This window comes from Canis lupus, chromosome 28 (assembly GCF_048164855.1).
Source record: "Canis lupus baileyi chromosome 28, mCanLup2.hap1, whole genome shotgun sequence".
Taxonomy (NCBI): domain Eukaryota; kingdom Metazoa; phylum Chordata; class Mammalia; order Carnivora; family Canidae; genus Canis; species Canis lupus.
In genome coordinates, this window is record NC_132865.1 from 33,102,985 (window position 1) to 33,122,445 (window position 19,461).

A 19,461-nucleotide genomic window follows, 5' to 3' on the forward strand; every position below is an offset into this window, starting at 1 on the left:
AGAACATACTAACTAATCTGTAGTAACAGTGAGAGGCTCTGTGGCTGCCTAGGTAAGTGGAGTATAGGAGGATGAATTGCAATGAAACATGAGGAAATTCTGTGGGTGATAGAAATGTTTGTCATCTTGATTGTGGTGATGATTTCAAGAGTATACATATGTCAAAGCTGATCAAATTGTACATTTTATTTTATTTTTTTAAATATTTTATTTATTTATTTATTTATTTATTTATTTATTTATTTATTTATTAATTCGTGAGACACACACACACACACACACACACACAGATAGAGAGAGAGGCAGGGACACAGGCAGAGGGAGAAGCAGGCTCCATGCAGGGAGCACGACTTGGGACTCAATCCTGGGTCTCCAGGATCACTCCCTGGGCTGAAGGGGCACTAAACCGCTGAGCCACCCAGGCTGCCCAAGTTGTACATTTTAACACATGAAGTTTAATGTACTTTTATGATACCACAATAAAGCTGTAAAAACAAAAAATCCATATCTGAAGAGGAGGTTAATACTGACCTAGCCAAAGCTCTGATGCTCTGCAGGCCTTCGCAGTAAGCACAAACAGGATTTTTTCACCTTTTCTCCTAAAACATTTCTCCCTTCCTTTGAGCTACCCTGTGCTCTCACTACAACCACAGTGACAGGGACACATGACTCGGGCCATGCTGGTCATGTTACTTTCTCCCCTGTCACGGAGATGGGCATGTAACCCAAGCCAAACCTCTCAATGTCCTTCAAGATTAGACTGGCAGAGAAGGCTCCTTTTCTTGCTGCTGTTAGAGCCTTTTGGATATGAGAACAGGACTTCTGGGAGCCTGTTTCCTTCCCATGGGGAAGGTGTAGCACTTCGAATAAAGCTGGCATAGAGGAAGGAAAGAAGAAGGAAGGGACAGAGACAGGAAGGTCTGCAGCCAAGGAGACAGGAAGAGAGGGAGGAAAGGTGAGTGAAAGAGGAAGAAAGAGAAGAAATGAAGGAGAGAGGGAGTAAGAAAGGGAGAGAGGCAAGAAAGATATTTGGATGTAGTATCTGGCTTTCTCCAAGGCCAACTTCACCTCTGTCCTTTCCACCCACCCATACATGGAGATATCTGAGCCAATTAACTTCCCTCTTGGGTCACCTGGGCAGCTCAGTCATTGAGCATCTGCCTTTGGCTCAGGGCATGATCCTGGGGTCCTGGGATCAAGTCTCTCATCAGGCTCCCCAAGGGGAGCCTACTTCTCCCTCTGCCTATGTCTTGGCCTCTCTCTGTGTGTCTCTCATGAATAAGTAAATAAAATCTTCAAAAAAAATTAATATTCCCTCTTTGGCACAAGGTGATTTAGGTTTCTGTCATTTCCCACAGAAAGTTTCTTGATTGATACAATATTTATTCAGTGCCATTCTCTTAGACTGAAGTGAGAGGTAGCATTTGTATTATTCTCTTTTACCTGCATTCTCATTGCTTAGAAAGTAGCTTCTTTGGTCCAGGTTAGGTACATGAAAGACAAGATCTCTTAGTATGCATTTCTTTGAGGACTTTCCTCTCTCCTCTCGCCTGTAATGTTTTTTTCTTAAGGTGTGTGTGTGTGTGTGTGTGTGTGTGTGGTTTTGTTTTGTTTTGTTTGCCTTTAGGATGCAGGCTGTATTTTTTACTGGCAGTTTCAGTCTCTGGTGGGTGGTAGGGGTGGAAGTTGAAATGAATGATGTAGCAGAAATCAACATGTTTTCCTAATTCCTTCTTCCCAGCCACACTATACTGGTTTGAATGTGGGGTAACCTATGATTCTTTTTCTGCTTTGAGCCCTATGCATGTAGTAGTTAGTAAAAATTTGCCCTAGAGTCTTGGAGTATCATTTACTGTCATTCTTAGTTTACAATGCAAATGTAAGCTTTCATATTTTTAAAAAATATTATCTCAGAATATTAATGGATGTTTGGGAAAAACCGAACCAAGTGGTATTTGGACCTTTCCTTGTTAAATGGGAAACCGGGCAAGTTGGTCTTTTAACATGCGAATTATTCCTTGTTTCCATTAGACTTCTAAGTCTGGAAACAGCCCTCCATTGGTGTCTCTCTGGTATGGAAAACCAAAGGTGTGAAGTTTTCTTTGATGGTGAAATGTCAGTTGTCTTAAGGGGATAAAGGAGAAGGATTTCTGGAGAAAAAGTCCAATGTTCCTCAAGGGACATTGTGTGCTTCTGCTATTACTAACTGTAAAGTTGGCCCTGCCTCCAAAAGGCCAGAAAGCAGAGTATAGAGCAAGAAGAATATTTGAGGAGCCTCTGGAAGTAAGAGCGCACATCTGGACAACAGAAAGTCTATGGAGACATCCTCAAACTAGGCTTAGAGGGTTCCCTCCAAATTTGTTCCTCAGATGCTTTCTCCTAGTTAGCTCCATGATGGATGCTAGTTATATAGTCAGACAGGGACTTAGAAGTTGGGAGAAATGTCGTGGAAGAGGTCATTTATTCCTGGGGTATTTGTTATTAGACAGCTTAATGTGTTTTTTTCCCCCCAGAAGTTCTAGGTTTTAAAATTTGAAACTTGCTGTAAGAGAATATTCTTATCTAAATGTAAAATTGTTGGAGGAGCATTGCCTATGATTTCTTTTACCATATTTCTGTAAAAGTCTTGCAATATATACCTCCCCCAAAGAAGCAATTATTCTAAATATCTAGTAATATTTAGAAGGGAATATTATTAGATAAGGGAATATTTAGATATTCCTTTATTTAGAGGGAAAGGGTCTTACAGATGGTGTTTACGGAGCTCACCTGGGTAAAAGGCAAGTAGGATCTGGCTCTGAAAAACTTGCTTGCTGACACCATACTAACCCCAGGGCTCTGAGAATTTCATGATAATCCCACTCATGTTCTTCAAACTCATGAAGAAAGAAGTAATATTATAAATTTGACATCAGAATAGTTATTACAAATCCTGAAGTATTTCTTCATTATCTTTTGTCAGAAATTTTATTTTCCATAGGGGACATTTAGCTAATTACCTCAACATTGGCCAGTTAGCTTTGTCTTTATAACATTATGAATCTCTTTTATTTATGCTCAGAGAAACCATCCTCAAAAAATGAATTTCTAAAAGAATAATATTTGTACTCTGTTAAATGAAATTTCAGAACATGAAATAATGCACAGCTAACTTATACTCCTTGTTAGTGCACCTTATCTTCATATGCCTTTCAATTGGACCTGAAATGGGACATATTGATTAATAATCTGTAGAAAACATTTTAAAATTTTGAACACGTGTGCATAAAACACATTAAGCAGTAATTAAATTCAGGTCAGCAAGATGGAAACCCTTACAGACCTCTAAAAAGAATTATAGATACATTTAGGAGGGAATTTTAAATATAAATTTTAATTGGTCTAGTAATGTTTCTAGTCACTATTTATTATGTAACTTAAAAATTATAGTGTACCTTGCTGATGTTTTTAAAAGCCATTATTAACATAATTTATATATTAAAGAAAATGAGGAAACTGTACTGCTAATCCTCCTGACTCAGTCATAAATCTTTACTGTTTTGCAATAAAACGCATTTCCAATAATGCTGAATATACTTTCCCTGCACTTTATTCTCTTGGGTTTTAGCCACTCCATGTTCTCAACATTATGATATATGTCCCCAAATGAACCAGATGTTCTTTAGACTCTGAAATAGAAGATCTCATTAAAATGTGCATGTGTATGTTTTCTGATATCTCATGAGAGTTTGTTTTTCAAACAGTATAAATGCCAAAGATTTCCAATTATTTTTCTCTTATTTATTTAATCAAGGCAGAGCTCTATGAAGAGTTAGCCCTGGACAAAACAAGTGTAAGAAAATCACGCTGATAGTCTGGGAACTATGCCAACAGTATTGGTATATGGTACTTTCTTAGTCTCACCTTTTTGTGCTTTCAACCATTCAGCAACATAGATCATAAGTTCTCTTTAATCTATTTGGCAAAATTTGTGCAAATGATACTAAGAAAAAAATGATAAATAATCTCTGCATCCAGAGTTCACAATCAACCAATACAGAAAGTATAACACAGAGGAATAAATATAAAAATATATGTAAAGAAAGCATATATACACATGCAAAAGAATTGAAGAGACTTCACCAAGATTATTTTTCTAAAACTTATTTTGATAAAGAAATATACAAAGAATTTCAGCTCGCTCAATGTATGAGTTAGCTTCTTATAGATTCATGATACATAACCAGATGTTAACAGCAGTGAACTGTAGCCTGGGCTAAACACATGTTTGCATATACTGATTTCCTTTAGAGGATGCATATTATTTTTTAAGTACTTAAGATTCACACTAGATTCTCAGCACTTCAAAAAGGTGAAATCCTAATTGGAAATACCTTATACTTCTTAATATGTGGTAATGAGAAAAATCTTCTATCGTTGTCCAGAATGTGTTGATTTCTATAATGCTTACTGGGTGAGAATGTATTGTCAAAACTTAAAGGAATAGATTCTTTCATTCATTCAAAAATATATACAGACAGCTTATTATGTGCCAGGCATTCTTATGGGTTCTGATGACACATGAGCGACCAAGACAGACAAACATCTGTGTTTCTGTGGAGCCATTGTGAAGTGTAGAAAAGGGGGCAGGAAAACCAAATAAAAAGTATTGTGGTCATTTTGGGGACAGGTGCTACAGGGAGATATAGAGCAGGGGTGGAAGAGGGGGAGGTCCAGGGCAGAGGCTAGGAAGGTCTAAAGGAGGTGAGAGAGCTGACCATGAGGCTATCCAGCTCAAGAGCTTTCTGGGCAGTGAGCAGAGCAAAAGTCAGGGCCATATGATGGGAGCGGCATGTTCAAGACACATGGAGGCCCAGAGGCCCAGGGGCATGTGACACAGGAGCAGAGAATAGGAGACCAAGTCAGGAAAGTAAGGAGTGGGGAAAGTCCAAGAGGCTCAGGGTCTGATAGGACAGGGGGAAGCCTTGGCTTTTATTCCAGGTGAGATGGGAAAATTTGGGAATGTTTGGAGCAGAAGGGGCAACATAATCATGACCTGACTTACATTTTAACAGGATCACTGAATGGGCTTCTTTTTGCACCCTTCACCCCCAATTTTAAATTATAGTTATATTTTGGTGTCAATCTCATTCTTCTTTTTTTTTTTTTTGCAGAAAACTTGTGGTTGTCAGCTTCTAGCACATATAAATAGATCACATGATTTTGAGATCACACGTCAGTCCATCACATATCAGTAAGCATACCAATAATTTATTACTGGTATAAAAACATCCAGGATTATGGATTGATCCAATGTAAAGAATTTTTTCTCAACTATTTTTATATTTATGTATGGTTACAGTTTATCCAATTAAAATTTTCTTTTTTTTTCCAATTAAAATTTTCACTCAAGTTCCCCTGATACGGTTGTTTAAAATCATTTACAAAAATTTAGCAAAGAGAACATTTCACTTTATTATAGAGCTTTAAATTCTTGTAACATTCTGCACGTGCTCAAATAAAAATTACAATTTCTTTCTAGCCACAAGTTCCCTTTATGAGAAATGTGAATATGTGAATTTACTACTAGCATGTGTGAATTTACTACTGACTCAGAGTCATTAGGATTTGGGTCCATTAAAATGGCATGGTAGGCCCTTTCTGGTGGGGATTACAAAACAGGCAACTGGAGATTGGAAGCGGAATAAGGAATGGTAAAATGAGAATTAAAAAATAACAGAATAAGAAAAGTAAAATCTGAAGGGTATTTACCTTATACTCCTTGAAATTTTGTTACCTTTGCTCTGTCATTTTTGTGAATTCTTTCTCCCTGGCCTGACTTCGTGTGCTTTAACAGCTTTACTGAGAAATCATTCAAATACCATAAAACTCACCCTTTTAAAGGGTACAATTCATTGGTTGTTAGTATAATCACTGAGTTGTTTTGCCTGATTTAAATGATACCCAATCCTTTGGAGTTCACCATTGGTACTTTCCTGTCCCTGTCCCCATCTAGCCCCTTTCTCAACTCAAATTTTCCAAACCTATTCCAACTCTTCTTTCTTGCAGTAGTACTTCAGTTAACGGCATTGTCCACATCTTTGAATCAAGCTAGCAAGCCCAGGTTGAAGCCTGGTTGAAGATGTCTGGGTTTCTGGGTTCTCTCCTCACTCAGTGTGAACACTCCACTTGACCCCATCTTTGAAATGTCTCCCTTCCTGTCATTTCTGAGCCTTGTTTCAGGCCTCCCTACTTCCTCACTCTGATTGTTATGAAGGTGTCCCAAATGATTTCTCACCAGCAGCTCCTTCTCTATTTTAATCTACTCTTGACCTTGTCTTGCCAAACCCAAATCTGATCATCTTTCTCTTCATCTCAGACCCTTCTGTATCTCTACGACCTAGGGATAAATCCATATTCTTTTACAGACTATCTAGGTCCTTCACCATGTGGCTTCAGTTTATGCTTCTTGTCTCACTTCCTTACCCTTCCCTTGTCATGCATTCTGAAAATTCCAACCACTGTCTTCTGAACCACTAGGCTTCGGTATATTTATACAAATAGATACTTCCGCACATATTTATCTTTGTTCGCTCCCCCCCCCCCCCGCCCCAGCTACCTTGTCTTTTGCCTGAGGAATTTTTCCACATCCTTCATATGCTAAACATGATAGTAGCTTGGTGAAACCTTTCCTGAATACCCAGCCGTGTTTCCAGATCCTTCTAGATCCTGCTAGCTGTCACTGCACTATGTACAGACCTCTTTTTCTGCTTGAATGTTAGATTGTGATCATTTGGTTCATGACTCTTTTAATTGTTAGGGGGAGATCTTCAAGTCCAGGGGCTGTCCTGCCCTACCTAACTCAGTGCCTTGCCCCATTCTCAATTCATAGTGGTACTCAACATATAAAGCTGGACATGTCTAAGTAGATCTTCACTACAATTGACATCACATTTTTCTGGAACTAACTAGCTGGGCAAGCTCTTTGCTGCTGGCCTGGTTTGGGATTTTTAACTCTATACTGGTTTCTCTTTTTTTCTCATTTCTTCAGTATTTAAGAATAGTTTTCCCATAAAGCAGAAAGCAAGGCATCTTAGAAATGGCTAGGTAAGGGACAAAGAGTGTCCCTTCTTTGGGATTTAAGTCCTACAGATCTCAGCTATCCTTTTAGTCCAGGAGGTCAGTGAGAACAGAGGGGAAATATAGAGAAGTTGGAAGGTAAGACCACAAGTAAGATAACTTTTAGAAAATTCATTGAAGGTTTAGAAACAGTAGAGATAGAGAGAGAGAGTAGTGAAATACTGTGAATGTGACATTAGATTTTGAGCATACTTATATTTAAAAAATCCATTCCCCAGTAAATGCCTATAATATAACAGCCAGATGGTGTATTTTGCTTTTTAAGATTTTTAACCTTTACATTTGTGCTGGCTTTATGAGGAGTCATTTGAATTTTAACGATCTAGATTTCCAACAGAAGATTGTGGTTGATACTGTTTAGGGTGCCTAAAGTTTAGGTTGGGAAAATGTATCCTTGTATAGCCCCTTCTATCCCTGGGGCTGTGTTTTTTAGAGCACAACCCTGTCTTAAACCTTTCCCTGCTCTGTGTTTGGATGGGAACTGACAAGGAATTCAAGGTCAACCAATCCATAACATCTGACCATAGCTTTAGTTCCACAAAAGCTGGAAAAATCAAACATTTCATCTTTTGAAGTAAGTCACTCAAAAAGAAATTGCCAAAAGCTATTGAGAGACAAGCTGAGTGGGGTAACCATCATGGGTCCCTCTCAGACTGAAGTCATCAGTAAGTGGGTATATCTGGAGAAAAGCACAGTGAGTGTAAAGAAGCAGAGGCAAATGCAAAGGGTCTGAGAAAGAGATAAAGAGGAACAGCTTTGGGTCTAATTGTGTATACTGTGTACATTCTAACAATAACCTCACCCCAGTCCTCTTTTTATTTTTAAGATTTTATTTTTATTTATTTATGAGAGACAGAGAGAGAGAGAGAGAGAGAGAGAGAGAGGCAGAGACATAGGCAGAGGGAGAAGCAGGCTCCACTAAGGGAGCCTGACAGGACTCGATCCCGGGTCTCCAGGATCAGGCCCTGGGCTGAAGGCAGTGCTAAACCGCTGGGCCACCCGGGCTGCCCCCAGTCCTCTTTTCTTGTGTAGATCTCTGTCCCTTGCAGCCCCAAACCCCTCGCTAAAGCACAAATATTCTGGTACACTTTCTATAGCTTTTACTGTAATGAAGTAAACTAGAAACACTTTCTCCAAATCTAATCTCCTTGACAAATATCTTTATGGAATTTTTGGCTCAACTAAACACTAACTTAGTGGCTTTTTGTCATATACATCAAGGTATGTGCTACTCAGTGGGCAAGTGTCTCTTAATTTTGATCATACCGATGTGCTGTTAAATTAAAATAAGTATCTTCTATATATTCCAGCAGCAATTGCAAGCTTGTGGCTACATATTACTATGCTGGCAGCTACAGGCATTATCACTTTTTGTCCTGCAAAGGCAGAACCTAATATTGTCACCTGTTTGAAGGTAGCCATCCTAGATAAAGCCAAGTAGAACCCTGCCAGGATATATAGAGACTGCTACCAGTCAAGATCTTCAGCTGCTCTTTATGATGTTGGGTCACTTTGTGTCATGGGCTAAATAATGGCCACCCAGAGATATCAGGCCCTAATTCCTGGAATGTGCAAATATTACCTTATATGAAAAAAGAATCTTTGCACATATGATTAAGTTAAGGATCCTGACATGGGGGAAATTATCCTAGACTATCCAGGTGGGCCCTAAATTCAAGTGTCTAAGAGACAAGCAGAGGCAAATGACATACCCAGAAGATATGAAGCAATGTGACGATGAGGCAAAGATGAGAGTGATACCGCACAAGCAGGAATGATAGCAGCCACCAGAACCGGAGAATACTTCCCTTGAGCCTCAGAAGGGAGCAAATTTTTGCTGACATCTTGATTTTGGCCCAGTAAAAATGATTTCAGACTTCTGGACTCTAGAACTATGAAAAATTTCTATTGTTTTAATTCACCATATTGGTGATCTTATCTTCAGAAATCAGAAATAGAGAGATGAGAGAGGCAGCTGATGAAGAGTTTCTTAGATAAGCACAATGAATAAAGAATTTCCTCAGTTGGAATCATTTGGACCTCACAGATTTTACAGATTTTGGGGTTTTATGAGCCTCTACCTTGATCAATGACTGCAGGTCACCCTCTAACTTCAGTTGAAGAATGATGTCATGCCTCAGGTGTCCTTGATTCTGCAAGGACTTGGTCCAGCTTTGACACACAGAGATCTTTTTGAAATGATGTTTGCCATTAAATGCTTATAGACTTGAGTTACTATCTAGGAGGCTGTGGTATGAAAAGCATCTCTAACAGAAGATGGGTGTGTGAAGTGCCAACTCTGTACCAGGTGACATTTGGTGTCTGGCAATATGGCTGTGGTGACATTTGGAAGTCTTGTGTACAATGTATGCAGACCTGAATTTTAGGGTTTCCAGAACAATGTCTGTTAGAAATGGTGATATAAAGCATCACTGTCATGTTCCTGATTGCTATCATTTGATCATTAAGTATAAGATTTGTTGTAAATTGCTAGTGAATATTATTTGCTATTTCTAATTTGCTAAGAGTTTAAATTTTTATCATAAACAGATTGAGTTTTATCAAATAATATTTTCTGAATCTATTGAGAATGTTATCTGTTTCTGCTCTCTTAATCTACTAATGTGCTGAATTATTTGAATAAATTTTCTAATGTTAAACTAACCTTGAATTCCTGAAAGATAGCACTTTGATATGATTGATTACATTTTTACATATATTGCTAGGATTAATTTAGCTAAAAGATATTTCTGAGTCTATGCACATGAATGAATTGGTTTATAATTAAATTTTTATTTGTTTTTCTTATATAATTTTAGCATCAAGGTACTTTTAGTTTTATGAAATGAGCTTCAGAGTGCTCTTTATTTTCTCTTACTTGGATGATTTTATAAAATATTGAAATAGTTCACAAAACAACCAAATTCTATATTATCGTGGGTAGAGAATTATTAAATTCAATTTCTTTACATATCATAGGCTTGCTTAGAATGTGTATTTCTCCTTCAATGAATTTTGTATAATGGTCTTTTCCATAATGTATTTTAACCAAGTTTTAAAATATAATAGGTATAAAGTCATCCATATTATTGGCTCATTATCTTTTCAATCTATGATTTATTTGTGCTATATCCCATCTTCACTGTTAACATTTTTGCATCTGTGTGTATACCATCTCTTTTTGTCTTGATCAGTTTCAGCAGAGATTTTTGTCTATTTTATTGTAGTCTTTTCAAAAAAATTTTGGCTGTCTTGATTATCATTATGGTACAGTTGCTGTGTTCTTTAGTTTCTGTTTTTATTTTTATCATCTGATTACTTTCATTTTTCTGGTACCAATAAGTTATCTTTTTCTGTGTCTTAGTTTTGACAATTAGCTCATTGAATTTTAACTTTCCCTGTTTGTAAGGTAAGAACTTATGGCTATAAATTTCTCTTTTTAAGTACTGCTTAAGCTATGTCCCGCAAGTCTCAACATACAGTGTTTTCATTCAGTTCCAGGTACTTTCTACTTCTTCTTAAAATATAGTCTTTAATAAATTAATTATTTAAAAGTGTAATTTAAATTTTCCAAACATAGTTTAAATTTTTTTAAAGTTTTCTTTTCATTTTGCTATAGACCTATGCTGTAGCCCATACTATATTGAATGTGGTGAACATTTATAAATGTTATGTATGTGTCTAAGAAAGGTATGTATATAGTCTCTTTCTAATTATACTCACTAAATAAAACATTTTTTCTAACTTTAAACTCAGAATGTTTTAAGTGATAAGAGACCATGTCCTCAATAAACAATTTTACTTTTTAGGGTGTGGTTCTCTATGGTTTTCCCTAGAGTAACTGCATCAGAATCTTTGGAGTGCTTGCTAAATCTTCAGGTAGATGGGAACTACTCCCTGTCTCCCCAGCATTTTTGATTCAATAGTTCTAGGTTCTAGACAAGGAATTTACATTTAACACAATTTTTAAGGTAACTATAGAAGGTAGTCCACTGGGATGTAATGATATAATACTGTTAGTCTCAATGTTTCCCTTGTTTAATCAACCTCTTTTGTTCAACAAATCAGTTAGATTTTCTTCCTCAAAGAGTTCTTTATGAGCTCTATCAATGATTTTTTTTTTTTAGATTTTATTTATTTATTTGAGAGAGAGAGAGAAATCATGAACGGGGGGAGGGGCAGAGGGAGAGGATGAAGCAGACTTCCCACTGAGCAGAGATTTCCCCCCACCCCACTGAGCAGGGACCTACCCCCACTATGTAGGGCTCAATCCCAAGACCCTGAGATCATGACCTGAGCTGAAGGCAGATGCTTAACTGACTGAGCCATCCAGGCTCCCCTATATTAATGGTTTTTTTTAGAGACAAAAATAATTATAAAATAAACCATGAGATTGTAATTTCCTATGGTTATGTAACTGATAAAGCTTCAGGCTCATAATACCTTCAGGCTGATTCATGACTTCTTTCTTTTAGTCTGATGGATTTCTTTCTTTCTTACTAAGATTCTCTTTTTTAAAATAGTGCCAAGGAATACTAATATATATATATATATATATATATTTTTTTTTTTTTAACTTTTAATAGTTTATTAAAACTGACATTGCATTTTAATCTGGATCATGGCATTTAGTATTATTTATTCTCTACTTTGTATGCATTGGTTTTATCTGCTTAAATCAATTGTATATTATTTGAGATTAGGAGCTGTCTTTGAATGCATATTTATATATTCACTCCAACATCTAGTATGATGTGGACAGGTAATGTAGATAGTGAATAATGCTTTTAAATTGTTAGTTTTCAAAGGTTACATTTTTTTTTTATCCTTTTTTCCAAGTTAATGAATTTCAGGGTCTTGAAAAACAGCATCTACTTCAAAAATGTTAAGAATGCATGTTAAATCCCTAAGTATTTTCACAAAGTCTTTTACTGCAGTATTAATTTTTCTTTCTCTTTGTGATAGGATCTAAGGAAGTGTATAATAAATGCATCTAAATATTATTATAATAACGTTTGTAAACACTTTTTAATTTGCAAAGTGGTTTTGCTTTTTAAAAAAATCCATTTAGTCATAACAACAATCATGTGAACATTAACTTTTATTCATATTTGAGCAACAGTTCAGACAGGTCTAAGAGACTGGCTTAACAGCAAAGCAGTATTAAGATGTTTTCGTGCTCCAAGTGTTTGTCTGCATGACAAATAGAAACACATCCACGTTTGACCAGATAAATATATTTCACAGAACAAGTGTTAACAAGGATCTGAAAGCAACTATAAGACAAAATTGAATTTATTACACTTGCTGGGCAAGAAAGACCTGCACGTGGAAGCAGAGTCTCAGCAGTCTCTCACTGGATCTTACATATATCATGTTGGGTAAATTAATAGGGTTTCGACTAGTTCTTTTTTTTTTTTTTTTTTTTTTCCGACTAGTTCTAATAGAAGTAGGAAGATTATGACTGGCTCTATCAGAGAAGAAAAAGAATTCCATTGCTCCCAGTCTTAAAGTGGGGCTATGTTACCATGCTCAGCATTCTGATTTAGCTCAGTGTACAGTTTGTTTATTCTGCTCTAGTTCCTGATATAATTGCAAACACTAAGTTCTGAGGGTCTCTGATTTTAAAGAATAAAGCTTTTCAACACCATGACGTCAATGTTGATATTGAACAGAACAAGATTTATTAGTTTTTTTTAACCAGAGAAACTTCTACAGATTTACAAAGCAACCCCATATGCCTACACAATCTTGCCATTAAATACTATAACTGTATCAATGTATTTAAGAAACCACTGAGTGTCCTCTTAAAGAATGGACATCAAACAATAATGACCCACAAAATCAAGTTACTTTTTGATTCAGTTTGTAAATGAAAAGAATATATATGCACAACTGCAGGCTTTTATCTATTATTATTCTTTGATTTAACCTAGCATGTTGGATCTTCATGGTGGTGGGTTTATAATTATTTATTTGAAAAATTCCCTACAACTGTGTCTGAGTTCTATATATTGTGAGGACTATCCTAGTGGCCAGTCTACTTGGAGGTCATTCATTATTACCCTGTTTCCTAGAAACAGTTCTAAAAAGGAGCATTTTTATTTATTTATTTATTTTGTATATTTTTTTAATTGGAGTTCGATTTGCCAACGTATAGCATAACACCCAGTGCTCATCCCGTCAAGTGCCCCGACTCAGTGCCCGTCACCCAGTCACCCCAACCCCCCACCCACCTCTCCTTCCAATACCCCTTGTTTGTTTCCCAGAGTTAGGTGTCTCTCATGTTCTGTCATCCTCTCTGATATTTCCCACTCATTTTCTCAAAGGGAACATTTTTTAAGGACTTTCCTTAAGTTAAACTTAGGCTGTAGGTCAGAGAACCATAGAAGCTCCAGAATTACAGTGAACTATCCAAAGTTTCCTGGGAAAGTTTTTTACATTTAAAGTGGACATCTGCAGAGTGTGTTTGTAGTATCCTTGTAATAAGATCACACTTAGGGCATATCCTTACATTTCAATAACAGAATTTCATCAGACTATGGAAATGTCTCTGTACATTGAAAAATGTCATTTGGTGAGATATTAAGCCAAATTGTTTGGATCCACTTGAAAAACTGGATCATCTTTAAACACATCAAATTCAGGATTAGTACAAAGTAACTTTGGAAGAGGAATTTAAAACTGTAACCTCAAACAACATGCATAGTAATAGGAAATCTCATGACTAACTTTGTCATTAACTGCTTTACAAGGGTTTAGAAATGGCATCCAGAGAAGAAAATACAGAGTAAGTCCTAAGAACAACTCAGGGAAACTTCTTTCCTCTTTTTGTAGAAATATTGATTTGGAGATTAGCACAATAACTATCAGATAAATGAAGCTAGATGTTGCAATCTGATACTTTGATCTCACCCAAGAGGGTTCCTCTAAATTTAATGATGTTTCATAGACTGTTAAAAATATTTTCATAAATGGATTCTTCTTAGCTGAGAACCAGAACATCAACATTTCTACTAAGAAAGCCCTTGAAAATGTTTTTTTTCTGTTATTTGAGTGTAATTCAAGATCTCTCAACTGATTTTTCTTTTCTACTAAACCACTGAAATGAAAACAGAAGAGAGGCATTTCTTTAACCTACTGATATGAATAGCATTTTTTAGCATAACTAAGCAAACTGATATAACATTTGTAATCAAGCAAATTAATTTATTACCTACTCTACCTAATTAAGAAATACAGATTACTTTAATCAATGCCATGACTTGAGACAAGAGAATCTGCTGCATCTGTAGGTAAAAATTCATGAAGTTGATTCAGGGTAGTTTTGGAGACTTCATTTTAGAGCAAAGGAATTCTGATTTGAAAACTTTCCAAGTTCAACTGTGCCTGACTTGCTTCCTTGGGGTGAAGAAGTTATTACTAGGTGCATCCCTGAGCATGGATTGTAGGTGATACTTCCTCAGAACCTCCAAATCTTAAATTGTGAGTCCAAGTCGGGGTGGAGGTTTGCCCAGGGGGATTGTGTGTGGAGAAAGGGTGGCTCTGAGTGAAGAGAAACCTCCTTGGAAGCTACCAGTTCTTCTGGGCAACAAGATTGAGTTTGTCTCTCTCACCTTTGACTAGAGTAAGTTCCTCGCACCTTTCTCAGAATAAGCATAGAAACAGCCATGTTCTTCTGGACAGTGGATGAGAGCAATTCTTTCCCTGTCCATGAGGTGGATGAGACAGGAATCCATTGTCCTTCTCTTTGGATGAGGCTGGAGGAGGCTTGGTGAGCACCTCTAGAATACTTGTAAAACTCCTGGGCATCGAGGAAAAATCATAATGACTAAATTATTTAGCAACTAAATAATTTAGATATGGGTGGAGTTGGTCAGAGGGGAACCAAAGGCAAGAAGGAGGAAAAGATAGAAGAAAGACAAATGGAGAAAACCATGAATGACCATTTCAGCATATGCCCCTTGTAAACTGAGTTTTGGCTCTCAATGAAAATAAATAAATCTCTCACTTCAGCAGGAAAGTAAGAGGAAGAAGAGAATCTAGGAGAGCAGTTTGAACCAACTTTCAAATTTATATACTCTTCTTATTTTTACCAACATTTCTCTTAAATTCGAATTGAATGAATTTTTTTTTCATTATTTTTTCCACAATTAAGTTCTTTTTAAAATGGCATATCAAAGAAAGTTGACAAGGTCTGGGCTTCACCAACCGGAGACTTAAGAAACTGGGGATTTGTTTTGTCTTCTTTTGTTTTTAACTTCCCACAAACAGCTCTCTTCCACTTTCAAGATTGGATTGTATATAAAGAAGTGAAAAACATTATAGTAAGAGTTCTTCCAGCAACTCATTTATCTCAGTAGAAAATAGGAAATCTTAGAAAGTTAGGAAGAGAAAAGGACAGATTTAAGCTCTCTCTGAGAACGTGGTTACTGCTTTTACAGATCAAGCTTTGAAAAGATGTTTGGAAAAAGGACCCCAGTAGACAGCCAGTCTGAGAACTTTTTTGCAGTTCCAAACTAGTGGAGAACCTGCATAAACAGTGGTTTACTTTCTTCCCTTTGTTAAAAATGGCATCCATGAGCAATGGCAAATACCTGCAGAGCAGGCATTTCAAACCTACCTGAAGGTACTATGAACTTGAGGTAGATTCCACCTCAGCCAAAATTCTCTTCTTTGTCTACTCCATGCCCAGCACTTGAACAGTTCTGGGGGAAATACAGTAGTGCACTAATTCACCCAGTCCCTACCGGGAAAAGTGCTCAACTAGGTTGATTGACATAAAAGCAGAATTAAGAAATTCTCAGTGAACAGGGCCACTAGATATTTCCAAAAGCCAGGCCCTAGGATTTGTGGTGTTGGTAGGAATGTGAGCAGAATTGGATATATCATTATAGTAGTGATGGATGATGATAGTGAAGCAAGGATTGTAGCCAAGCTATCAGAAGATGCAAAATATCTCCCTGCTCCTCTTGTGACATGACACTTTTGACATGTTTCTATAAGGAAAAGTGGTCCTGGTGAAGGGATTTATGACAAGGAGGGTATTTTAGAAAAGCATGCTGTTCTCTGTCCATGATCTGTGCCAGGGACTGTGAAGAGCAGAGTGTTTCTCTTTTGGGTCCAGATCTTTTGAAAAGTCTAATGAAAGCCGTGGATCCTCTCCCAAGAAAACTGCACATGTATTCATGCAATTTCAAAGGATTCACAGTGTCTTAGACCATCTGAGCTGCTATAACAAAAATACCAGAGGGTGGCTTATAAATAACAGAAATTTATTTCTCACTGTTCTGGAAGCTGGAAGTACAAGATCAAGGCACTGCCATGGTTACATTCTAGTGAGAGCCCTTCTCCTGGTTCATTGTCAGCCTCCTTGCTGTGTCCTCACACAGTGGAATTGTCAGTAGATCTCTGTGGGGGTCTCTTATAGAAAATTAAGAATCCCATTCATGAGGGCTCCTCCTTCATGATCCAATCACATTTCAAAGGCCCCACCTCCTAACACCAGCATATGAATTTTGAGGGTATGTTAACCTTCAGATCATAGTACACATTGCTTGATTCTTTTTTTTTTTTTAATATTTTACTTATTTATTCATGAGAGACACACAGAGAGAGGCAGAGGGAGAGGTAGGCTTCCGTGAATCCCAGGACCCCGAGATCAGAATCTGAGCTGAAGGCAGCTGCTCAACCACTGAGCCACCCAATTGCTTGATTCTTGAGCATCAGTAAGAGCTGGAAGTTTCTGCCAGGTTGGCTTGTCTATTTTTATGTTAGTAGGGACAGAGTTCTTGTTGACTGACACAGAAGAGTCATGAGAGGAATATGGGAGAAAAAGCTGGTGTAGAAGAAGAGAACTTGAACCTTGTCCTGGAGGCAAAAGGGGTGCCTATGAGTGTTTTAGTGTCACAAAAATGTTATTATCTCCTTGTATTATTCCTGATTTCAAAGAGCTGCATTCATAGACCCCAGGGTATAGGATTAGGAATTTGGTTGCATATATTCAGTCACTCACCTTCCTGTACCTGTTCACAGCAGATGATACGAATCCATTATGATATTATTTGCCACAGAGGATACATATGTCCTCACTGTCCTGGCCAACCACTACTCCAAGAAGATTGTCACAGTATTTGGATGTGTCATGCAGGATAAAACCTAACTTGCCTTTCTTGGGTTGGACAATGAAAATGCTACAGTCATAGACCCCCCAGCCATTGCCACAGAACAAGAGGGTTAAAAGGCACATCCTGATGTGCCTTTCCAGATGAAAAAGAAACATCTGTGCATCTCTATGCATCTTAATCATTCCATTTCTGGAGACCTGGAGCGACCCATGTGGTGATTTTGCAAGGAGAATCTGAGTATGTTAGCCTAGCTACTTTCATTTGGGATCTGTTGCCTATAAGAAATAAGCATTCTCCTCGACTATCCCTCTAGGGGAAGGCTCTGTGGGAGAGAGAAATGTAGGGGAGGGGTGAGGGCAGGCTTCTCCTGGTCCCACACTGTTCTTTGTCCCAAGCTGCCCTGGATAAATTTTTAGGTTCACTATTAAGGAATCCTTTAGTCTGAGCCACATTCTCCAATCATGCCCTATTCTTCAACTGCCTTTTTCCATTATCTTATTTCTCAGTTGTTTAGAAATTTGGTGAAATCAGTGTTGCTCACTATTGTACTATCTTTAAAATCCCAATAAGCAGAAGAGTATGAACTGTGGAGAATAACACAGAACATTTAAAATAATTGTTCTGTTCCACCAATAAGTATAATTTTTTACAAGCCACTGCCTGGCTTGTAAAATTACAGAATCCTGGAGCTGGACAGATCCTTCAGGGAAAAAATCTGCACAAAGTAGTATTATTTAAGGCTTAGACCAATGATGATAACTTTTTTTCTGGGCATAGATAACAGATTGTCATAGTCCTAAGACTCCTTAGCCCTATCCTGCTTTCCCCTTCCTAATAATGAGTGCCAATCAATCCCAAAATAGCTACTTATTATACACTCAGAATGAAGACATAAATTTGATGAAAATGAAAATTACACGTTTAAGTTGTCAACATATCAAACCTATTTATCTCATTATTTTAATGAACAAATGCAAATATTCTTCAGTATTTTCAGAAGTACATGAAGTATATTTCAAAAGCACAATTTTGTTTTTATTTTTTAGAGAAGAATGCTAAAGAACACCTTACTGTATTTTTTACCCTTTCTCCCAGATAAATAAGTTCAGACCAAAATAGGAAAGTTGGTAAATTATACATATATCTTGATTTTGATTTTACTTTCATGTAACAACATTCCTATCTATCTGGAGAACCAACTTTATTGTGAGTCTGCTTTACTGGAATGCTAAGAAAACTTTCTGTCAGCAAACATGCATTTCAATTTTTTTTTTTGAATTTTAAAATTTATGACTCTACATTTCTGTCTTTCTTAGAATAAATGAATTTCCTGTTTTTATGTAACTGAAGATTGGGCTCAAAAACATTTTATTCAATGACTAACACCATATATTGCAGGCAAAATGGCAGCTTTCATATGGATTAATCTATTCTTCAATCTTATACCTAATTAAGATCTTACACAGGGTAATCTCATTGATCAGGCTTAATTAAGGTGCCTGCGCCTTTCATGCAAACAAAAGAGCATTAAGCTGGAAGGGGAAGAGCTCACATAGATTCTCAGGGTTCTAGTGAGCAACTGTTAAAGTTGTATGCTCCTTGTCTTGCATGTTCTACTGATAGTAGGGCGTGTTCAAAGCCCTCCCTTTAAATGTAATAGGAAAGACACAGGGAAAGAGGGGAAGCTTGTATATTCAAGCTTGTTCAGATTTGAACTTGGCATAATACTTTGATTGTGCTGTATGGTAGCCCTGAGCCCTCTCTTCAGCACCGAACACTCATTCATGGAGAATACCTAGGGCAGCCTAGAGGGTGTGTTTCCCCATCATTTAAAGGGCCTGTGCATCATTTACAAATGCTCTTTTCAAATATTGAATATGACAGTGTCCTTGCAAGGCTTGCAATCTTTCAAGTACCACAGATTTGCCCATTAGAATGAAATTCAGGTTCTTCCTTTCTACAAGAACTAAAGTAATTTAATATCATTTGGCAACCGATCTATACGCAGCTATATGAGTCCTATAGAGATCACTATACTCCCTTATCTTTCTTCTACAGGCAAGTATGTACTCGAGATGAAGAAGGAAGTGCGCCGTATTGGGGGAGACATGGAATCAATTTAACTATATTCCTCCAGTTAAACATGTGTCTGCAAGACTTCTCAGGCACCTGGACCATTGTTTCTATGGCCCAGAAGTTGTCACAAATGCCAGTA

At 37.2% G+C, this 19,461-nt stretch overlaps 1 protein-coding gene and 1 long non-coding RNA gene across 2 annotated transcripts in view; one reads left to right on the top strand and one right to left on the bottom strand.

Moving 5' to 3' along the window:
• The window catches only part of FAM110B (family with sequence similarity 110 member B), a 223,991-nt gene that overhangs the window by 168,047 nt on the left and 36,483 nt on the right, over nt 1–19,461 (bottom strand). The gene's annotated exons all lie outside the window — the stretch shown is intronic.
• LOC140620379 (uncharacterized) overlaps nt 2–19,461 on the top strand; it is a 28,564-nt gene continuing 9,104 nt past the window's right edge. The window contains exons 1-4 of the long non-coding RNA XR_012020179.1: nt 2–52; nt 5,154–5,233; nt 10,564–10,620; nt 10,739–10,809. This is a non-coding gene — a long non-coding RNA (uncharacterized lncRNA). The remainder of the gene's footprint in view (nt 53–5,153; nt 5,234–10,563; nt 10,621–10,738; nt 10,810–19,461) is intronic.